Source organism: Acipenser ruthenus, chromosome 16, assembly GCF_902713425.1.
Source record: "Acipenser ruthenus chromosome 16, fAciRut3.2 maternal haplotype, whole genome shotgun sequence".
Lineage (NCBI taxonomy): Eukaryota > Metazoa > Chordata > Actinopteri > Acipenseriformes > Acipenseridae > Acipenser > Acipenser ruthenus.
The window spans coordinates 18,727,377-18,748,607 of NC_081204.1; positions in this window are offsets into that span (position 1 = coordinate 18,727,377).

Consider the following 21,231-nt stretch of genomic DNA (forward strand, 5'->3'; position numbering starts at 1 on the left):
TGGAACATTATACATCACTTATCACTGACAGTATGTTTGTTTAAATGACTGCTAACAGGCGGGCAGCAGTTGTAGTCGTTATTTGAATTACGATTAGCCGGTCACTCGTGATCTCTTTGGTTCCGAGTCGCAATCCGCTCCGCAGCGGCTTTACAGAGCTGCAGTGACGTCACGCCGCAGCCCTCGCAGAACGCGCGTCTTCGCGAGTTCAATTCTTAATGTGAAATAATTGGAAGATACACTGTGATTATTAATTTCGTAAACTCGCAACGCTTTAAACATGTGATTCTTGCTTCAATCAATATCATTGGTTAAATGTTAGCCTTTAGGCGTAATTCGGGGGATGCCGTAGAGGGCGCTCTCCCGCTTTGCGCTCCTTTTTTCTTCTTATCCTATTTCCTTTTCTTTAGCCTGTCTTACCTTCCCTCCGTGGCATCCTGCCCGGTAGCGTCCGCGATCTCTTCCGGGTGGAAGCTGATCCCAGTTCAGCCTCATTTAGTATTTCTAGCCAATCGCACAATGCAGCGCTCGCCACGTAAATTATTAGGGCATGGCCAGCTCTGCTCCACGTATGTGTTATTGGCTGCCCCTCCTGTCTATCTCGCTCTCTTTTTCTACTTTAACCCAGCACTATTTCCGCTTCCTTGTCTGTGTTTGTTTTTTGTCTCTCTGCTCTGCGCTCGCAAGATAGTATCAGCTATTTTCCTACCTGCTCAGTCTGCGCCGTTCAAAACGCAGCGTCATTCTCAACTTGGTCTGCGTTTTCATCAGTTTCAATGTCACCACTGCACTGCAACTGTTTTACACCGGCGCCTCACAGACCATGGTTACCACGGCAACGCCTCAGCGAGTGACTACTGGGAGTGGTAAGTTGCTACGGCGACCAGGCAGCTTTAACAGGCAATGAGAGCCTGTGCCACACGACTGCAATTTCTGGCTCCTGCTGCAGCGCTTTTGCAACATGAGAGCTTCAACTCGCCGAATTGTGACATCTAAATACTGCAGGCTCCTCTTCTAGACCTACATTAACTTACTTATATCATCACTAACTGTTCTAAAGCAAATGCTTAATACATAGACAAGGATTGTAATCGCAATAACCAAATATATGCTACCCTGCTTCACTGAAGCCAATAGTTTCAATTCCAATCAAAACCTCTAGATGGCAGCATATCACCACAAGCTCTACATAATTTAAGATGATTTGCTATCGCTGCGAATCTGGCACTCTCCAAACCTTCTATCAATTCCTGCAGTTCGTTGTCTTTTTGAGGGATTCTCAGTACCCTCCTGCCTCAACCTCTTTTTCTACATATATTAACTTGAATTTTTCAAATCCAAACTCCTCCCCTTGAGAACCTTGTCATGAAGCCATGCTTATCAGCTTTCTGAGATGTTAAGAATCCACCGTCACATTAATTTACAGCTTTCCTGCATCAGGCCATTCCTGCAACCTTCTTGTTCCTGGATTTGCACTTCCTTATTTGCCCCCAACTTCATCAAGGCACTTAATATAACTTTCAAAGTATTTTCATTCAATTTGAGCTACCAGTCACATTCGGAAACTATGTGCTACGATTATCAACATTTCAGTCAAGCGTCCTCGTATCCCGCAATGGACAATACACTCTTAGACTGCTCCTGATCAAATCAATAGGTTTTGTAGCAGCCTCCGAGCAACGCATTCCTATCCTCTCAGGTTCTGCAGCGGCCTCAGATCTATGCATTCTTCATTTCTGCCCAAAGGCAGCCCCATCGCCGACATCATCTAAAAACGCCTTAACTCTCAAATACCAATTTTCACCGCATTCAGCAGCTCTCTGCTCTCTACAGCAGGCCACTGCAGACTACTGACAGCATTCCATCGTTTACCCCTCAGATCTCTGCCCGTTCAGCAGATCTTGCCTCTACTGTTAATATTTCCTCATTACAGCAAATCTCGGCTTCCTCTTCAGATCTGCTTCTATTGCAGCATACAAAAGTGGCTTTAGTTTACTGTTCAAATCTGCAACTGCTCTCCTCCAGAGCTTCCAACACTCCAGCTTTCCTCCAATACCTGGATCTAAGATATATATATATACACGGAGCGCTTGACTTCCTCAGCAATTTAGTCATATGTCCGCTCATCCTCTCAGATACTACAAGCTTTAATATATGGTACGAGACTGTAAATCTGTTTGATTTATGAGTTAAGGAGTTCCACTATTTGGAGAATGACTGGAGTTGTGAAACCCATATCTCTGATTTATGAGTTCACCTTTTCCATTCCAAACAGACAAGATGGTAGCAAACCACTGATCAATCCCGTATTAACTAACACAGGATGGTTGGCATCTCAGCTCTCTGCCTTAGTTTTAAAAACATCTCAGCAGTCGATTTCATATATTTGTTCAGGTCCAGCTGCCACCTCAGCCCTCATCAAACTCTGCAACACCAACATCTGCCGTTCAACTAAATACAACACTCTCCAACCTTCTGCAATCTGCTCATCACTACATGGCCACACTCTTAGTCCCAGCGACCAAATCTTCATTTACCTCTGGATGGAAAACATTTACAACTTTCTGCACTCAAAATACATCCCATTCTGATTTAATGAACAACGGATTCTAGCCTCCATCGCCCATGCAAGGGATTCTCTTCACTTAGCCCCCTCTACCGTTAAAGCCTACATCTCCGGAATTTAGTATTTCTGCCGCCTCATCTCCGTCCCTTCTTCAACACTCCTATCCATCCCATCAGTTTGCTTGACACTCAGAGAGATCCTCAAGAGCCCCCCCCCCCCCCCCCCGCTGCTCCCTCCTGGCTCCCTATATCAATAGACATTCTTCACTCTTTAATATCTACCCTCAGAAAAAAGCTGCTCTGTCTATGCAATGACCTTACCTTGGAAGTACTATGTCTAACTGCTCTTGTGAAGCACTTCCTCTGCAGGATTCCTGAAGGAACAGAGTGCACCCTGTGAACTTACCGTGACAACACCTGTGATTTACCGTTTAAAAAAAAAAAAAAAAAAAAAAGCAAGAGTACCAAGACATCAAGGGGAATACAATGGATAGACTCTGACCGTTAAGCCATTTCAACCATGAGGTCTTGTGAACCATTTCACGCACCCAGATACTGGACTTTGGCCAGCTGTAGTAATTTTACTACAGAACACTACACCTTGCAGTTAAAATAAAAATAAATAAATAAATAAAAAAAAAAATCAGGACTTCATCAGGACTTCAATACAGACAGTTACATCAAGATCCAGAAGTTCTGCAACCTGGTCCCAGGAGCAGACCCCAACCCTCGTCTCGTACTACCTTTCAGCAAAACAATATTCAACTGAATAACTCTCTCTCCGACCTCCTTCAATCACCACGTGGATTCATGGAGAACGCTCTCGCCCCATCTACCCGTTCCTCCTACTTGACTGCCTGGTCTTCATTTACTCACTTTTGCGAGTAAAAAATAAATAAATAAATAATTAAAAAAAAAACAAAAAAAACGGATCTCATACCTCTTTCAACCTACAGCACCTCCTCGCCTTCATCACTCACCTCAGGCTGTCTCTATGTTTAGCCCCCTCCTCTATTTAGATGCTACCTAGCCGGCATTCAGTATCAATTTCGCCTCCAATCTTTCTCCTCTCGTCCGTTCTAGAGATAGCGGATCTCTAGAGAGAACGCTCAGAGGTATGGAGAAAAGCTTGCTCCCCTCCTCTCCATCAAGTTAATCAATCTCTACTGACCTTCTCCTTTGTCTCATCACTGCTCTCTGGCAAGGATGCTTCAACCTATTCAATGACATCGTTATGGAAACCCTGTGCCTGACCGTCGCCTTTGGATTTCTCCGCTGTGCAGAATTCTCAACTCCATCAATTTCCAACTTCCCAGCTCTAGGCCTCAAGTGCTCAGATCTCTCTCAAATCCCCGGAAACCACTTTATCCTCTTCATCAGATCTTCAAAAACGGTCCAATTAAGCCGAGGATTCAGTATCTTCTGTCAGATCCCCTCTTCGACAGCTCCAGATCTATACTTACGAGTCACTGGTTCTCATCCCGTTTATGCACCCTCTCGTCACGGATCGGACTTTCTTCTACTATTTTTCCCCCCATTCATTCTGGATCGGAGCAGCTGCCTCCGCGGCTAGCGCAGGTATCAACACTTTGATTAAGTCTATGGGGCGCTGGATCTCTTCAGCTGTGAACTTTATATTAGACCATCCTCTGCAGACATCGCCACAGCTCACCAAGCACTTGTTAGCTTGCCCGGAGTGGGGGGCGCCCTCTCCGCCAGGCCCACCAGAGGTTTCCTCCCTGCAGGGGGGTTTTTCCTCTCCACAGTGCGGACGGCTTATAGGCATAGGTTGTCTACTAACATCTCTTGTCTTTTCTCTTTTCTTCTAGCTTTTGTTTATGTGTGCGGCTCTGCGATCTCTTTTCTATCCCACGGTGTGGTTCTTGCGGGGAGCCGGGGGTCCTCTTTTGGGGGGAAGTGAGTCTCACTCCCCCGGCTGTCCGGGTCGGCCTCTCGTCTCAACCACTGCCGCCCGGCTGTTCCTCGCCGGCCTGAGGGGACCCCCGGCCACATCCTATTCTTCTGCTGCTTATGCGCTAAGCCTTCCAGGCCTCAACCTTGCTGTCCCATCTCCTCTCTTCTATTTCAGGTCCAGGACCATTTCAGCCCCCTCATGCAGTAGGCCGTGCCTCCACCTGCCGAGCGGGCCCCGACCGAGGGGGGGGGGGTTCTCTGTTTTCGTCTCTCCTAAACGGACCCGAGACACTTTTTCCTAAGCTCTCCACGCCGCCCAGCTGCCAGCTTAGCTGCCTGAGGATGCTGCACTGAGTTGCGAAGGATCTGTCCTTTTGTCCTGTTCGTCCCCTTCCTGTCTCTTGCTCCACTAAACGCCCAGCAGCCAGAGGATGCTGCCTGACCCGTCGGGAGCGAGAGTCAGTTTGTTGTATGTTATATGTCTAAACTTTGCTCTTTCTCTCACTTTTACGTCACCCAGCAGTCGGAGGATGCTGCCTGACCTGGCGGAAAGTGTTTATATCTAATCCTTTGCTCTTCTCATGTCTCCCTCTCTACGTCGCCCAGCAGCCAGAGGATGCTGCCTGACCCGACGAGAAGGGAAAACTCTTCGTCCCCCCTATCTCGTCCTGCTATCAGTATCTAACCTCAATGTTACTAAGCACCATTCCCAAACTCCAGCCCTCAATCTCGCCATCCCTCAAACTCGTCTCACTCTTAAACTCTCAAATGTCTCACCCCTCTCAAGCCTCCTAAGCAACCGGAGAAATCCTCTCATCTGGTCTCATTCTTAATATCTCACTCCCAATTTCGCCTCCTCTCAAGCCCTCGTAGGCAACCAGTGAATAACCATTATACAATCCTTTCGAATTCGTGAACTTTTTTCTCATGTAACATTGTTATATAGGTGTGGAAACAGAAACACTTCCTATTGAGATCAGGGATTATTAGTTTCTGTCTGTTTTTGAATCTCGCATAAAAAGCCACTTATTTAAATTACCTTTTTTTTTCTTCTGTTATTATATTCTTTATTTCTAATTGTGTTAGTGTTTTGTAGATCACTTTGTATATGTCATGGTCGTTTTAGTGTTATTGTATCTGTTTTTCCCTTATTTGTGAAGTGCTTTGAGATATGTGGTTATGAAAGGCGCTATATCAAATCAAGATTATTATAATTAGTAGTATATATTATTATTGTTTATTTCTACAGACAAGTGCATAATTCCCTGTTATTGTGTTGAAATGAAACTTCTTCAAAAGTAAACAGAAGCCACTGGCATTGTCAAAAGTGCAAAAGTACTATTCAACGTGTACATAACTTTAAACAACACATAGAAAAACATCGTAAGACATTTAAAAACAACATATCAACAACTACATCTCTATGAAACTCATCAGAAAACCCACTACACCATGTTTGTTTTATTATTGTCATTGTGTATTTTGTAGTTAAGGCTATCATAATGCATATGTAGGCTATATTATTATTATTTGTTTATTTAGCAGACGCCTTTATCCAAGGCGACTTACAGAGACTTATAAAAGTTATAATTAATGTTTATTAAATAACAATGACATTGCTACAGGGTGTGTGTGTGTCTCAGTGAGTGTGTGTGTGTGTCAGTGAGTGTGTGTGTCAGTGAGTGTGTCAGTGAGTGTGTGTGTCAATTTATTACTCTGGACTTACAGCGGACAGTGGCCTTTTATCATTGAGGTGACATTATATTATAATTTTATGTGTATATCTATGTTGACAGTAGAGGAGTCAAGAGAAAATATAGATTGAAATGAAACAAATAAAAATTGACTCTTACAAAGAGTTTTCATCAAATTTAAACATTTAAACTTCTATATCTAAAAATCAGTATTTTCTCTTGACTTTCCTACTATAAATGATCAGAAGTAAACAAGGCTCTTTGTCTGTTTTAAGATAGTTGTGACACAGCCTCCATTATATATATAACACCCTAACAATGCATCAATTACAGAAACATTGGTCTCTCTACTCAAAGCATTTTACACAAATTTGCTATTATTGACACTTTTTCTAAAAGGAATAAAATGTAAGAAGTCACAGCACACATGCTTAATATGTATAGATGTTGTGTATGAGGAAATCGTACTTCATAACTTGCATTTTATGTCAACATTTACAGCTCTGAAAAAAAATGATGCTAATACAAAATGTGCAAAAAATGCTTTGAGTATAGAGGCCATTGAATATACCTCACTGTACCAATATACATCAGTGTTTTCTAAATTTCACATACAGATCATTATTATTATTTATTTATTAGCAGACGCCCTTATCCAGGACGACTTACAATTGTTACAAGATATCAAATTTTTTTTACACATTATTTTCATGCAGTCTCAATGTAGATACACTGATGTATATTAATTGTAGGTTATTAATCATGTTGTAATTTGCTCTTTGTATTTCAGTTACATATAATAGCAGTGAAAGGAGGAGTGTTGCCTGAGGTGAAACGGTGTACCCAATGCTGCAGATTGTACCACTGTCCATTTTGCCAGCCAAGCAAATACAAAATGCAAACCCAATAAACACCACCTTTTAAAAAAGCACTTGGATGTCCATCTAAAGGGTGCAGTGCAGTGTGATTGTTTGTTATTTAATGGTTTTTACATGTAACATTGTTGAAGGTTGTTTAATATATTTAGTGAACAATATGCAATTCAAGTAAATGATTGTGCATAAAGTCATTAATACTTATTGTTTACATATGTTTATTTAAATGTTATAGAGAATGCTCAGGAATACTCACTTGCAAATACAGTAGGCTCCATAATTATTCATACCCTTTATTCAGTGTAAATGAAATGGGGGAATTAAATTATAAAGTTGACCCACCAGCTAATCGCAAAGTCAGAATTTAATGGTGGTTGTATTTATTAGTAGAAGAAAGTGTCCTCTTATGATAAATCAAACTGCTATTAAGTACATATTTCTAATTTGGTTTTAGTGGATGGATCTAAATGTTGATTTAATCCCCCCAAAGTTGGTTTTAAAATATCAACAAAAAGCAAGTTTACATTCATTATTTCTTGCTATATCATAAAAACATATCTATAAAAAATAACTGCATTTTAATTTTAATATCCAAACTGCATTACATACAGTGCCTTGCGAAAGTATTCGGCCCCCTTGAACTTTGCGACCTTTTGCCACATTTCAGGCTTCAAACATAAAGATATGAACTGTAATTTTTTGTGAAGAATCAACAACAAGTGGGACACAATCATGAAGTGGAACGAAATTTATTGGATATTTCAAACTTTTTTAACAAATAAAAAACTGAAAAATTGGGCGTGCAAAATTATTCAGCCCCTTTACTTTCAGTGCAGCAAACTCTCTCCAGAAGTTCAGTGAGGATCTCTGAATGATCCAATGTTGACCTAAATGACTAATGATGATAAATAGAATCCACCTGTGTGTAATCAAGTCTCCGTATAAATGCACCTGCACTGTGATAGTCTCAGAGGTCCGTTTAAAGCGCAGAGAGCATCATGAAGAACAAGGAACACACCAGGCAGGTCCGAGATACTGTTGTGGAGAAGTTTAAAGCCGGATTTGGATACAAAAAGATTTCCCAAGCTTTAAACATCCCAAGGAGCACTGTGCAAGCGATAATATTGAAATGGAAGGAGTATCAGACCACTGCAAATCTACCAAGACCTGGCCGTCCCTCTAAACCTTCAGCTCATACAAGGAGAAGACTGATCAGAGATGCAGCCAAGAGGCCCATGATCACTCTGGATGAACTGCAGAGATCTACAGCTGAGGTGGGAGACTCTGTCCATAGGACAACAATCAGTCGTATACTGCACAAATCTGGCCTTTATGGAAGAGTGGCAAGAAGAAAGCCATTTCTTAAAGATATCCATAAAAAGTGTCGTTTACAGTTTGCCACAAGCCACCTGGGAGACACACCAAACATGTGGAAGAAGGTGCTCTGGTCAGATGAAACCAAAATCGAACTTTTTGGCAACAATGCAAAACGTTATGTTTGGCGTAAAAGCAACACAGCTCATCACCCTGAACACACCATCCCCACTGTCAAACATGGTGGTGGCAGCATCATGGTTTGGGCCTGTTTTTCTTCAGCAGGGACAGGGAAGATGGTTAAAATTGATGGGAAGATGGATGGAGCCAAATACAGGTCCATCCTGGAAGAAAACCTGATGGAGTCTGCAAAAGACCTGAGACTGGGACGGAGATTTGTCTTCCAACAAGACAATGATCCAAAACATAAAGCAAAATCTACAATGGAATGGTTCACAAATAAACATATCCAGGTGTTAGAATGGCCAAGTCAAAGTCCAGACCTGAATCCAATCGAGAATCTGTGGAAAGAACTGAAAACTGCTGTTCACAAATGCTCTCCATCCAACCTCACTGAGCTCGAGCTGTTTTGCAAGGAGGAATGGGCAAAAATTTCAGTCTCTCGATGTGCAAAACTGATAGAGACATACCCCAAGCGACTTACAGCTGTAATCGCAGCAAAAGTTGGCGCTACAAAGTATTAACTTAAGGGGGCTGAATAATTTTGCACGCCCAATTTTTCAGTTTTTTATTTGTTAAAAAAGTTTGAAATATCCAATAAATTTCGTTCCACTTCATGATTGTGTCCCACTTGTTGTTGATTCTTCACAAAAAATTACAGTTTCATATCTTTATGTTTGAAGCCTGAAATGTGGCAAAAGGTCGCAAAGTTCAAGGGGGCCGAATATTTTCGCAAGGCACTGTATTTGTAATTAAGTTCTTTGTTTTCAATTTTGATCTCCTTGTTTGTTTTCATAGTACTTTTGACAGGAAAGCAGGACTTCAATCAAAACAGATAAATAAGTGCTTTAAAAAAAAAACAAAAAACAAAAAAAACCTTCAGACAACTGTGAATGAATGACTGTGTTACATCTAACTTTGTCAGGGGTGCAGAACTCTTGGGCAAGAAGGTTTTCATTTTTTGATCCCCCTGTGGCCTTCATTACCTGATTAGAATTAATTTGCTTAATTGGACAAGTTTACCCTTTTATTTGCTCTTAAGCAGTTGGAGATTTACAGGGTTACATGCACTTGTAGAAGGGATGATCCTCGTGGGATACTCAGACAAAAAGCAAGTCAACATGATATGACCAAAGGGACTTATACAAAAGGATAACCATTCAACTTTGATAAATCAATTGGCATATGAGCTTAAAGGACAGAACAAAAACTGGGATGCAAATAATATGAGTGACTACCTGAACTTCAGCTTCCTATATTTTATTGCGTATATCTAGGCTAACCTATACAGACATGTAAGCATGTCAATTTTACATTGTAAATAAGAGGAGAATGACACACATCATTCTTACTTCAATACGATTAAGTAAATGTAGATTGTGTGAAGCTATACCCCTATAAAAATGTACCACGGTTCTATAGTGTAGCTATACTATTATTATTATGGTTGTATTGCATTATTGTAAGACATTATACCTAAACACATAGTCTCGGGTCTCAAGATAATATAGACATTCACATTACCTGCTCCTCCCGTGACAAAGTTGTCTTCATAACCAGTTGGTAATGTTTCAGTAAATCTTAACGAATGTGAGGATTTTGAGAAAGTTGCTAATTGGTTGTCTTAACAGATGGTGTTAAAGACTGCAGCTGCTATGTCCAAAACATGGGACCATGACGGACAACGGACTATCAAGTCCAGCATCATGAACATTAAGCATTCCCGTAACTGCGTAAAAAATCAGATGAAAACGTGTGACTTTATTGGGCAATACCTTTTTGACCTCAACCCTGGAGTATAAAAAGTACTGAAGGTAGAATTTAATCAACTGGAAGAGGTGATCCCAGCACCTTTTATGCCTTGTATCTCAATAAATAATATCATGTAAACTACTTCTTCAATGTAGGTTCCTAGAATAACTTGCAATTGACTGATATGTATGATGGTGTATGAAAGGCAACCCTACTGCATTTGTTTGTACCACATATCAGTATAAGAAGTGGCACCTCATGAATACAACGCAGGACAGGGTGGAACTTCCAAAGAGCTCTGTGATTTATGAAGCAAAAATACTTGAAATGCAGTGATCAATAATGAGCAAACCAGTAGACTTTATTATCCATTTGAAACCTGTCACTAGGGTAGACCTTCAAGATGTATCACTCTATGTAATGTTTAGCCCAGTGTAAGGATTTTGAAACACTTGCCTATGAAAAACTAGCCTCTCCTCACAGGGCAATACATCAGCAAGTGTAAATTGTAAGAGGTTCGATTTCTTCTTAAAAATAATGAATTAGTCTTCTTAAATTCAATCAGAAAGATTGTATTTAAAAATCAATTTAAAAACAGGAACAAGAACAAAGAACACATTTGGCATACGGTTCAGGAGGTGTAATGACTGAGCTGGCGTCAGTGTAGATGTTATTATACGGTACAGGAGGTGTAATGACTGAGCTGAGATGTTAGTTTCTGAGCTGCATCAGTGTAGATGTTATTACACGGCACATGAGGTGTAATGACAGCTGGCGTCAGTGTAGATGTTATTATACGGTACAGGAGGTGTAATGACTGAGCTGAGATGTTAGTTTCTGAGCTGCATCAGTGTAGATGTTATTATACGGCACAGGAGGTGTAATGAGGAGTGGTTAGGCAGCAGTGTGGAGGAGTGGTTAGGGCTCTGGACTCTTGACCGGAGGGTTGTGGGTTCAATCCCCAGTGGGGGACACTGCTGCTGTACCCTTGAGCAAGGTACTTTACCTAGATTGCTCCAGTGAAAACCAACTGTATAAATGGGTAATTGTATGTAAAATAATGTGATATCTGTATAATGTGAAATAATGTATAATGTGATATATTGTAACAATTGTAAGTCACCCTGGATAAGGGCGTCTGCTAAGAAATAAATAATAATAATAATAATGACTGAGCTGGCATCAGTGTAGATGTTATTATACGGCACAGGAGGTGTAATGACTGAGCTGGCATCAGTGTAGATGTTATTATACGGTACAGGAGGAGTAATGACTGAGCTGGCATCAGTGTAGATGTTATTATACAGTACAGGAGGTGTAATGACTGAGCTGAGATGTTAGTTTCGGAGCTGCATCAGTGCAGATGTTATTATACGGCAGCAGTGTGGAGTAGAGGTTAGGGCTCTGGACTCTTGACCAGAGGGTCGTGGGTTCAATCCCTGGTAGGGACACTGCTGTTGTACCCTTGAGCAAGGTACTTTACCTAGATTGCTCCAGTAAAAATGGTATGTAAAAATAATGTGGTATCTTGTAACAATTGTAAGTCACCCTGGATAAGGGCGTCAGCTACGAAATAAATAAATAAATAAATAAATAAATAATAATACGGCACAGGAGGTGTAATGACTGAGCTGGCATCAGTGTAGATGTTATTATACGGTACAGGAGGTGTAATGACTGAGCTGGCATCAGTGTAGATGTTATTATACGGTACAGGAGGTGTAATGACTGAGCTGGCATCAGTGTAGATGTTATTATACAGTACAGGAAGTGTAATGACTGAACTGGCATCAGTGTAGATGTTATTATACAATACAGGAGGTGTAATGACTGAGCTGAGATGTTAGTTTCGGAGCTGCATCAGTGTAGATGTTATTATACGGTACAGGAGGAGTAATGACTGAGCTGCATCAGTGTAGATGTTATTATACGGTACAGGAGGTGTAATGACTGAGCTGGCATCAGTGGAAATGTTATTATACGGCACAGGAGGTGTAATGACTGAGCTGGCATCAGTGGAAATGTTATTATACGGCACAGGAGGTGTAAAGACTGAGCTGCATCAGTGTAGATGTTATTATACAGTACAGGAAGTGTAATGACTGAACTGGCATCAGTGTAGATGTTATTATACAATACAGGAGGTGTAATGACTGAGCTGAGATGTTAGTTTCGGAGCTGCATCAGTGTAGATGTTATTAAAAGGTACAGGAGGAGTAATGACTGAGCTGCATCAGTGTAGATGTTATTATACGGTACAGGAGGTGTAATGACTGAGCTGGCATCAGTGGAAATGTTATTATACGGCACAGGAGGTGTAATGACTGAGCTGGCATCAGTGTAGATGTTATTATACGGTACAGGAGGTGTAATGACTGAGCTGGCATCAGTGGAAATGTTATTATACGGCACAGGAGGTGTAAAGACTGAGCTGCATCAGTGTAGATGTTATTACACGGCACATGAGGTGTAATGACAGCTGGCGTCAGTGTAGATGTTATTATACGGTACAGGAGGTGTAATGACTGAGCTGAGATGTTAGTTTCTGAGCTGCATCAGTGTAGATGTTATTATACGGCACAGGAGGTGTAATGAGGAGTGGTTAGGCAGCAGTGTGGAGGAGTGGTTAGGGCTCTGGACTCTTGACCGGAGGGTTGTGGGTTCAATCCCCGGTAGGGACACTGCTGTTGTACCCTTGAGCAAGGTACTTTACCTAGATTGCTCCAGTAAAAATGGTATGTAAAAATAATGTGGTATCTTGTAACAATTGTAAGTCACCCTGGATAAGGGCGTCAACTACGAAACAAATAAATAAATAAATAAATAAATAATAATATGGCACAGGAGGTGTAATGACTGAGCTGGCATCAGTGTAGATGTTATTATACGGTACAGGAGGTGTAATGACTGAGCTGGCATCAGTGTAGATGTTATTATACGGCACAGGAGGTGTAATGACTGAGTTGCATCAGTGTAGATGTTATTATACAGTACAGGAGGTGTAATGACTGAGCTGGCATCTGTGTAGATGTTATTATACAGTACAGGAGGTGTAATGACTGAGCTGGCATCAGTGTAGATGTTATTATACGGTACAGGAGGTGTAATGACTGAGCTGGCATCAGTGTAGATGTTATTATACGGTACAGGAGGTGTAATGACTGAGCTGGCATCAGTGGAAATGTTATTATACAGTACAGGAGGTGTAATGACTAAGCTGGCATCAGTGTAGATGTTATACAGTACAGGAGGTGTAATGACTGAGCTGAGATGTTAGTTTCGGAGCTGCATCAGTGTAGATGTTATTATACGGTACAGGAGGTGTAATGACTGAGCTGGCATCAGTGGAAATGTTATTATATGGCACAGGAGGTGTAAAGACTGAGCTGCATCAGTGTAGATGTTATTATACTGTACAGGAGGTGTAATGACTGAGCTGGCATCAGTGTAGATGTTATTATACAGTACAGGAGGTGTAATGACTGAGCTGGCATCAGTGGAAATGTTATTATACAGTACAGGAAGTGTAATGACTGAACTGGCATCAGTGTAGATGTTATTATACAGTACAGGAGGTGTAATGACTGAGCTGAGATGTTAGTTTCGGAGCTGCATCAGTGTAGATGTTATTATACGGTACAGGAGGAGTAATGACTGAGCTGCATCAGTGTAGATGTTATTATACTGTACAGGAGGTGTAATGACTGAGCTGGCATCAGTGGAAATGTTATTATACGGCACAGGAGGTGCAAAGACTGAGCTGCATCAGTGTAGATGTTATTATACTGTACAGGAGGTGTAATGACTGAGCTGCATTAGTGTAGATGTTATTATACTGTACAGGAGGTGTAATGACTGAGCTGCATTAGTGTAGATGTTATTATACGGTACAGGAGGTGTAATGACTGAGCTGGCATCTGTGTAGATGTTATTATACAGTACAGGAGGTGTAATGACTGAGCTGCATAAGTGTAGATGTTAGTTTCTGAGCAAATAAATGACTTCATACAGCACAGATCTACAGCTAGCTTACGTCATTTCCTTGACCAAATTTGGTCTCATTTCCCTAGCATGATGCATGGTGGGAGACAAAGCACATTAAAAGTTAACATTTGCGTTTCTTCTTCACTTTACCAATGTCAGCAGAAACCCAGATAACTAGAAGATCCATTTAAGAACAATGCTATGGGGGGCTTCCGAGTGACGCATCCAGTAAAAGCGCTCTGCGCGGAGTGCAGGATGTGCCCTATAGCCTGGAGATTGCAGTTTCGAATCCACACTATGTCACAGCCGACCGGGAGTTCCTAGGGGGCGGCGCACAATTGCCTGAGTGCTGCCCGGGTAAGGAGGGCTTAGGTCGGCAGGGGAATCCACGGCTCACCGTGCATCAGCGACACCTGTGGTCGATAGGGCGCCTGTGGTTCTGCAGTGAAGCCGCCAGATGTATGTTTTCCTCCGGCACTATAGGTCTGTTGGATCTGCAGTGCGAAAAATGATCCGTTTCCCGAGTTGGCGGGGGCGGGTTGTGAGCGGTGAGCCGAGGATACAGATAATAATTGGGCATACTAATTTGGGGTAGAAAACCGGGGTAAAAAATTGGCGACGACTAAATTTATATATAAAAAAAGAACAATGCTGAGTTTTGCTCAATTCTCACAGGCAGCACAGCGCTATACCCACGCATCACAAGGTTGAACAACAAGGCTGGTGATTGCAAACACTGATGTGCACCAGCCATGTACAGCTTGATTTTAAGAGTTCATTAACCCTGCGTTGATTCAGAGCTTACACATCAGCAAGTGTAAATTGTAAGAGGTTCGATTTCTTCTTAAAAATAATGAATTAGTCTTCTTAAATTCAATCAGAAAGATTGTATTTAAAAATCAATTTAAAAACAGGAACAAGAACAAAGAACACATTTGGCATACGGTTCAGGAGGTGTAATGACTGAGCTGGCGTCAGTGTAGATGTTATTATACGGTACAGGAGGTGTAATGACTGAGCTGAGATGTTAGTTTCTGAGCTGCATCAGTGTAGATGTTATTACACGGCACATGAGGTGTAATGACAGCTGGCGTCAGTGTAGATGTTATTATACGGTACAGGAGGTGTAATGACTGAGCTGAGATGTTAGTTTCTGAGCTGCATCAGTGTAGATGTTATTATACGGCACAGGAGGTGTAATGAGGAGTGGTTAGGCAGCAGTGTGGAGGAGTGGTTAGGGCTCTGGACTCTTGACCGGAGGGTTGTGGGTTCAATCCCCAGTGGGGGACACTGCTGCTGTACCCTTGAGCAAGGTACTTTACCTAGATTGCTCCAGTGAAAACCAACTGTATAAATGGGTAATTGTATGTAAAATAATGTGATATCTGTATAATGTGAAATAATGTATAATGTGATATATTGTAACAATTGTAAGTCACCCTGGATAAGGGCGTCTGCTAAGAAATAAATAATAATAATAATAATGACTGAGCTGGCATCAGTGTAGATGTTATTATACGGCACAGGAGGTGTAATGACTGAGCTGGCATCAGTGTAGATGTTATTATACGGTACAGGAGGAGTAATGACTGAGCTGGCATCAGTGTAGATGTTATTATACAGTACAGGAGGTGTAATGACTGAGCTGAGATGTTAGTTTCGGAGCTGCATCAGTGCAGATGTTATTATACGGCAGCAGTGTGGAGTAGAGGTTAGGGCTCTGGACTCTTGACCAGAGGGTCGTGGGTTCAATCCCTGGTAGGGACACTGCTGTTGTACCCTTGAGCAAGGTACTTTACCTAGATTGCTCCAGTAAAAATGGTATGTAAAAATAATGTGGTATCTTGTAACAATTGTAAGTCACCCTGGATAAGGGCGTCAGCTACGAAATAAATAAATAAATAAATAAATAAATAATAATACGGCACAGGAGGTGTAATGACTGAGCTGGCATCAGTGTAGATGTTATTATACAATACAGGAGGTGTAATGACTGAGCTGAGATGTTAGTTTCGGAGCTGCATCAGTGTAGATGTTATTATACGGTACAGGAGGAGTAATGACTGAGCTGCATCAGTGTAGATGTTATTATACGGTACAGGAGGTGTAATGACTGAGCTGGCATCAGTGGAAATGTTATTATACGGCACAGGAGGTGTAATGACTGAGCTGGCATCAGTGGAAATGTTATTATACGGCACAGGAGGTGTAAAGACTGAGCTGCATCAGTGTAGATGTTATTATACAGTACAGGAAGTGTAATGACTGAACTGGCATCAGTGTAGATGTTATTATACAATACAGGAGGTGTAATGACTGAGCTGAGATGTTAGTTTCGGAGCTGCATCAGTGTAGATGTTATTAAAAGGTACAGGAGGAGTAATGACTGAGCTGCATCAGTGTAGATGTTATTATACGGTACAGGAGGTGTAATGACTGAGCTGGCATCAGTGGAAATGTTATTATACGGCACAGGAGGTGTAATGACTGAGCTGGCATCAGTGTAGATGTTATTATACGGTACAGGAGGTGTAATGACTGAGCTGGCATCAGTGGAAATGTTATTATACGGCACAGGAGGTGTAAAGACTGAGCTGCATCAGTGTAGATGTTATTACACGGCACATGAGGTGTAATGACAGCTGGCGTCAGTGTAGATGTTATTATACGGTACAGGAGGTGTAATGACTGAGCTGAGATGTTAGTTTCTGAGCTGCATCAGTGTAGATGTTATTATACGGCACAGGAGGTGTAATGAGGAGTGGTTAGGCAGCAGTGTGGAGGAGTGGTTAGGGCTCTGGACTCTTGACCGGAGGGTTGTGGGTTCAATCCCCGGTAGGGACACTGCTGTTGTACCCTTGAGCAAGGTACTTTACCTAGATTGCTCCAGTAAAAATGGTATGTAAAAATAATGTGGTATCTTGTAACAATTGTAAGTCACCCTGGATAAGGGCGTCAACTACGAAACAAATAAATAAATAAATAAATAAATAATAATATGGCACAGGAGGTGTAATGACTGAGCTGGCATCAGTGTAGATGTTATTATACGGTACAGGAGGTGTAATGACTGAGCTGGCATCAGTGTAGATGTTATTATACGGCACAGGAGGTGTAATGACTGAGTTGCATCAGTGTAGATGTTATTATACAGTACAGGAGGTGTAATGACTGAGCTGGCATCTGTGTAGATGTTATTATACAGTACAGGAGGTGTAATGACTGAGCTGGCATCAGTGTAGATGTTATTATACGGTACAGGAGGTGTAATGACTGAGCTGGCATCAGTGTAGATGTTATTATACGGTACAGGAGGTGTAATGACTGAGCTGGCATCAGTGGAAATGTTATTATACAGTACAGGAGGTGTAATGACTAAGCTGGCATCAGTGTAGATGTTATACAGTACAGGAGGTGTAATGACTGAGCTGAGATGTTAGTTTCGGAGCTGCATCAGTGTAGATGTTATTATACGGTACAGGAGGTGTAATGACTGAGCTGGCATCAGTGGAAATGTTATTATATGGCACAGGAGGTGTAAAGACTGAGCTGCATCAGTGTAGATGTTATTATACTGTACAGGAGGTGTAATGACTGAGCTGGCATCAGTGTAGATGTTATTATACAGTACAGGAGGTGTAATGACTGAGCTGGCATCAGTGGAAATGTTATTATACAGTACAGGAAGTGTAATGACTGAACTGGCATCAGTGTAGATGTTATTATACAGTACAGGAGGTGTAATGACTGAGCTGAGATGTTAGTTTCGGAGCTGCATCAGTGTAGATGTTATTATACGGTACAGGAGGAGTAATGACTGAGCTGCATCAGTGTAGATGTTATTATACTGTACAGGAGGTGTAATGACTGAGCTGGCATCAGTGGAAATGTTATTATACGGCACAGGAGGTGCAAAGACTGAGCTGCATCAGTGTAGATGTTATTATACTGTACAGGAGGTGTAATGACTGAGCTGCATTAGTGTAGATGTTATTATACTGTACAGGAGGTGTAATGACTGAGCTGCATTAGTGTAGATGTTATTATACGGTACAGGAGGTGTAATGACTGAGCTGGCATCTGTGTAGATGTTATTATACAGTACAGGAGGTGTAATGACTGAGCTGCATAAGTGTAGATGTTAGTTTCTGAGCAAATAAATGACTTCATACAGCACAGATCTACAGCTAGCTTACGTCATTTCCTTGACCAAATTTGGTCTCATTTCCCTAGCATGATGCATGGTGGGAGACAAAGCACATTAAAAGTTAACATTTGCGTTTCTTCTTCACTTTACCAATGTCAGCAGAAACCCAGATAACTAGAAGATCCATTTAAGAACAATGCTATGGGGGGCTTCCGAGTGACGCATCCAGTAAAAGCGCTCTGCGCGGAGTGCAGGATGTGCCCTATAGCCTGGAGATTGCAGTTTCGAATCCACACTATGTCACAGCCGACCGGGAGTTCCTAGGGGGCGGCGCACAATTGCCTGAGTGCTGCCCGGGTAAGGAGGGCTTAGGTCGGCAGGGGAATCCACGGCTCACCGCGCATCAGCGACACCTGTGGTCGATAGGGCGCCTGTGGTTCTGCAGTGAAGCCGCCAGATGTATGTTTTCCTCCGGCACTATAGGTCTGTTGGATCTGCAGTGCGAAAAATGATCCGTTTCCCGAGTTGGCGGGGGCGGGTTGTGAGCGGTGAGCCGAGGATACAGATAATAATTGGGCATACTAATTTGGGGTAGAAAACCGGGGTAAAAAATTGGCGACGACTAAATTTATATATAAAAAAAGAACAATGCTGAGTTTTGCTCAATTCTCACAGGCAGCACAGCGCTATACCCACGCATCACAAGGTTGAACAACAAGGCTGGTGATTGCAAACACTGATGTGCACCAGCCATGTACAGCTTGATTTTAAGAGTTCATTAACCCTGCGTTGATTCAGAGCTTACACATGAAAATCACACAATGTTTACAGACAGTTTAAATGATTTCTCACTTCCTTCATCATTTAAATGGGAAGCATAAGTAACGGGTTGTATAATGAAAAGGAACAAAGGCTGATGAAACAATAAGAGCTTGTGCCATTTAACTGGAACAATGTGTACCCTGCCCCACACATGGTGCGTGCTTATCAGAAAAAGCCTGCGTGTTCCAATTGTATAGTGTGTTATTACGAGTTGGGTGACACTTACCTAATGTTATAGCGTGTCACTTAACAAAAGTAAATTAGAACCAGTTTTAGTTGGTTTGATTATGGTTTGTACATAGGCTCAAAACAGCTTATCAAAACACTTATTTATTAACAGCAAGGCAACATAACTGTACAGAAGGATGCTTTCCCCTCTCTTATGAAACTGTCACATGTTTAATTGTTTTGATTTTACAGCCGTTCGCAGATAATCGTGTTTTTTCCCTCTGATAGTGTTTTTTTTGTTTTTTTTTTACATACTTAACGGTAATATCTCAGACATCACTTTTGTTAAACCCTATATTACAAGTATATGTTCATTTTTGTTGGAGTTTATTAATATTATTCCGCTTACATTTTTGTGTTAAAATATTTTCTATGAAGCTAATTTGTGACCAAAAGAACTTCTAAATACAAACGTCATGCACCAGCATTGTGTAAATATGAAAATTAAACAGCTTGCTAAAGCCAGGATAATAACCTTACCATAACTATTAAAAGATCATAGCCTTTTTACATATGAGCTGAACTTTTTGTATACATTAATTACATAAGGAAATATGCCAGAATATTAGCTATGATAATATCTCATCTGTGTTCTAGCCATAAGCAGAAATACAATGTATGTTATATTCGATGCATTTGGGTTTTCAGCATTTTTCACTAAAAATAATCTTCGCCATAAATTACAATTACATTTTACAGTAGGCACGGGATGCAGTCCTAGTTAAACACCATCTGATGTCCAGCCAGGATTTTTGTTTTTAAGTTCTGCTCCAAAAAATGCGCCACCTTACGGTTCTTCAGGGGATTTTTCACACAATGTAATTGATGCATTTCTTTAAAAAAAAAACTTACCAAGCTAATGAGTAACCTGCACTGCATTGCGGGAGCAGGTACCACGCCAGGATACCAGAGACATCTTCAATGGGACCAACTGTAGGATTATCATCATTAGGTATTTAAAGGGCAAACCAGCTAGTAATCCACTTCTTGCTGTACTCTAAGATTTACAGCTGTGAGCTACATGATACAATGAAAGGGATTCTAACTAAAAGTGTACAATTCAGAACAATACAAACATTACACTTACTTGTGTCCTGCTTAGCAAGCAAGCTACTTTCAAATGTCAAATAAATATGGCAGAAGAAAAATATTTAAACAAAACACACACAAAAAAAGCTACTGGTACCTTAGGAGAGGCTTCTTTTGAATAGTTTGTGCTGAAGGAGAAAACATACCAAACATACAGAAATTAATTCGATTTTAGTTAATAATTGTCACTTCAGAGTTATGTAAATACAATGTAAAATAACATTGATTACAATAGATAGCACAGATTCAATGATAGAAGCTGAGCATTGTAAGATGTAAAGTGCGGTGTGGGTTGATTCACTGTTTGGCCCAGGTTCTCGTCTTCTGGACCGATAGGCGCCGCCCTCGTTTGAAGTGCGACCTCCTGCTATGACTGCCTCTCACATCTTTGTTCTGTCCTCCTGTCCTCGTCCTCTGCCCTCCCTCTGCTGCTGCTCCTCCAACCCCTCTAACCTCATTTCTCTGCCTCTTCCCCCCTCCTGCACACTCTGGAACTGTCACTCTTCTGCTAACAAAGCTGATTTCATCTCTGCCTTTGCCTCCCACCTCTCGCTCGATTTCCTTGCTCTCACCGAAACCTGGCTGTCCCCTGATAACACTGTTACTCCTGCCGCCCTGTCCTCTCTCTATGTCCTGTCCCATACCCCGCGTCTCACTGGACGGGGAG